Below are 3,665 nucleotides of genomic sequence, written 5' to 3'. Positions count from 1 at the left end.
TAAAACATTAAAAGCTGTCTTGATAAATAAATATCACAAAATTTAATATCCATATCATCATTTTTTGTACAAGCAATTTATGCAGACAACTGTTTATTTTACGTGTCATACCCTTTATTTTAATATCTTTTATTTATTTAAATATACTTGCATATCAAGGATTAATCATTATAATGTGATTGTTTTGGCAAAACTAACTTTTTCGGGATTCCGTTGCCGAGTAGTTAAGGTCGTTGACTACAAACCACTTGTCCCTAACCGCTGCTGGTTCGAATCACCTCAGGGACTAAGAATTCCTTCATGTGAAGAAGCTATTCAGCTAGCTTACATAACAGCGGTGATTATACTTAGGGGACTGTTCATGCACCTCAGGGGCACCTGAGGTGTGGGAAGTCGTCATATCACCATTAGAGTGTTAAAACGCAACCAAAAAAAATAATGTATCATTTTAAAGGGACATTATGCACATCCAAGAGTATATAGTGAGTGAACGGGTGGAGATCAAAATAAGTTTTTCATTTTGCCAAAATTCCATTTAATTTTATAATTAAGTTCACATATACAATAGATAACTCACAGATCCAAACAAACTTTCTGTAAATACCCATTGGAATTTACCTATAACGCTTAGTTTATAAAAAGAGTGGGGCAGTCTTTTTTAATTTTAGGCATATTTATAATTTTATCCTAAACATTTTCCAATATCAGCTGTTGGTCAGTCAGTCTTTTGAAATATAAAGTCAATTCAGCTCAACTTGACTATGAAAATATGAGCATAACAAAACTGATTTTAAGCCTTTACCAGGTATATATTAAATACTCGTATTGTGTTATGAAATTTAAGCTTCGACTGAAAAGTAAGACATAAACCAATCAAAAAGTTCGTAACAAAAATTGGTAATGGCTCTATTGAAATTCTTATATGCTTTAAACAACAAAAGAACCCAACAACAATCAAAACAAAACAAAATAAAGTTCGTTAACGTTTATCTAAAAATTTATTCACATAAAGATACCTCAGTTGTTACAATATATGAACTATTTAATGCTATATATTGCAGTGTTAACGATTATATCATTTTTATCATCAAATTGAATTCAATGACAAGTTTCTCATGGAACGTAAAACGTTTCATTATAAAAAATAGCCCATTTATTTGCTTTAAATGTCTGAAAACGGAAAAAAATAGTACGTGTGCTTGCGATACCATAGCAGCTCTTGGAAATTTAGGAATTTAGTCAAATTCTACAAGAGGATTATCATACCATCTGGTATACCTAAAATATCCGGGTACCATTTTCTAAATTTCCATGGTATCTTAAAGTAAAAGCAAAGTTACAAACATACAGATACAGACTAAACTGACGTAAATTAAAATCAAAACACCTAACCGAAAAGAAGAAGACAGACAGCAAAAGACATACAAAAAGGACGTCAACCGGCAGATAACAACAAATACTTAACGAAGCAATCTACAATGCACTAAATGAACCATACAACAAGACACGAAACGGCACAAACTTAATGGAACAAGACACAGGAACATCACCGGCACAGAGAATAGAACGGAGACTTAAACGGAAACGAGGATTGATGACAGAATGTAAACAATGTTAACAACAATGTTTACAGACAGCAAAAAACTTACTGGAAAACACAAAAACAGTACATAACAAGACACTTTACGGAACATACAACAACAAATCACTGTAAACGGACAAAAAAACTAACAAAAACAAACGGAACAGCCAATAATAGGGTGGAAAAGACAGTGCGGCAGTTCGATACCCTACCACAAGATTGACCAAGACGGAGAAATACAGATGTAACTGAACATACGTGGCAGACAGCAAAGAGTTAACGAATGTTCAACTGAATGGAACATACGGCAAGACACGGAACGGAAAATCAGCAGACAAAATCAGAAATAGACAAAAAGATGCTAGATACATCAGTAACACGTCACGACAAAAAAGACTTAAACGATACAGAAAAGAGTTAACAGAACAGACAAGATCAGGCGATTCGAGAACAATTCCCAAACGGTTCAGGTCACTTTCGTTGCGATTTAACTACGACTATTTGCACTGTACCTCTGCTCTGGCATGTACGGAAGTTTCAATTCTTTGCTAAAGTGAAGGCATGTAGCTTGACAGCTTACACAGGTGGGGTGGCTGAGCTGTGCTCTGGAAAATTCAATGTGGATTACTGCCGGAGTAAAAACTACCAATGCCACCACAAAAACTTAAGACAACAAGACACATACAACAGAAAAATAGAAAAGAATGACTAATGGAACATTTCAGGATAGGCAACAACGGAAAAGACAACACGAAATTAACAGAACATTTTGTTCACAGAACGCAGCCCCGACACAATCCAGTCACACTAGTAGGGCATCCAGATAGCATCGAACAAAATAGTGGTCGGGAGCGGATGGCTCAAGTGTGATGAAAGGACGGGAGGGATATGTAGTAATTGTTTGTTTCAAAACGCCTTTTCTCAACAGTATTTCGGTCATATCGGCGGGTAGTTTCATAACCATCGTTCCTGAAGAGTTACACCAGTACTACACTACCTTCCTCCGTGCTTTATGTAGTTATTAAAATGGAAATAACTGAAAGAGGTCGATATGGGAATTAAAGGGACAAGGGATGTCAGAATGGGGGGGGGGGGGGGGTTGGAGAAGGGGACAAACGTGTGAATGGAAGGAAAATACTTACCGTTTGACAATTAAACAAGATCGGACACCACAAAACGTGCTACAAGCGGTGGAACTAAAAAAAATGAATTATAGAATTGCGTTCCGCTTTAGTCGAACTTCTTTCGCTCCAACCCGTAGGCCACGTGCAAATTTGTTGAGGAGATCTTTAGTGAGAGCCACACGCGGTTGATTTTGTTTTCTTGTATAAAAAGAACATACATTTCGGGCGAATAGATGTGAAGGTTATTCTGGTGATATATTTGTGTATTATGGTATAAATGATAAAAATACATAGCAGCTACTTGAGGGAAGCCCAACTATATATTATCTGCTTAAGAAAGGCGATTGCTTAAAACATATGTAACTGAAAAAAAGTTTAAGCTTTTATTTCATTTACACAACAACCTACCGCATATTTAATTAACACTGTCTTCATAGTAAAAATGTTCATGTCTTTTAAGAGAAGAAATAATGCCTTTATATTCCTGTCTTCACAAGAACAATGTAGTTGCGGTACATTCAGAAGGAAACTTAAAACATAAAACTATAGTTAACGAAGAGTATACACAGAAACGACATTTAACATTAAGTACATTCGTTCGGTTTTATAATGGCAATATGAATTCGCATAAATTTAATTAGAAAAAATATATCTTTTGAACTTTAATACGCTCAAAACAAACATTATATTTCCAATTTTTGTGCTAAGGATGAGCGTATTACGTTTAATAATGATTTACACGCGTATTGAATAATAAAATACGCTAAAACGTGCCGTAACCTAGCACAAGAAGCACCTCGGCAATAACAAGTTATTATTAGAACTCTAGGACATCTTCAGGGTTATCTCAAGAACTCTGTGACATTTGAAAAATAAGGTATAAATTTGTTAGCCGGGGCTTTATGTTTGCAACTTTCAATTATAATTAGATGATTAAGTATAGCAATGAAGAAGATCAC

The sequence above is a fragment of the Ruditapes philippinarum genome, unplaced genomic scaffold (assembly GCF_026571515.1).
Source record: "Ruditapes philippinarum isolate M1 unplaced genomic scaffold, ASM2657151v2 ctg2435_1_1_1_1, whole genome shotgun sequence".
Taxonomy (NCBI): domain Eukaryota; kingdom Metazoa; phylum Mollusca; class Bivalvia; order Venerida; family Veneridae; genus Ruditapes; species Ruditapes philippinarum.
Note: the sequence above shows the minus strand (reverse complement) of the source record.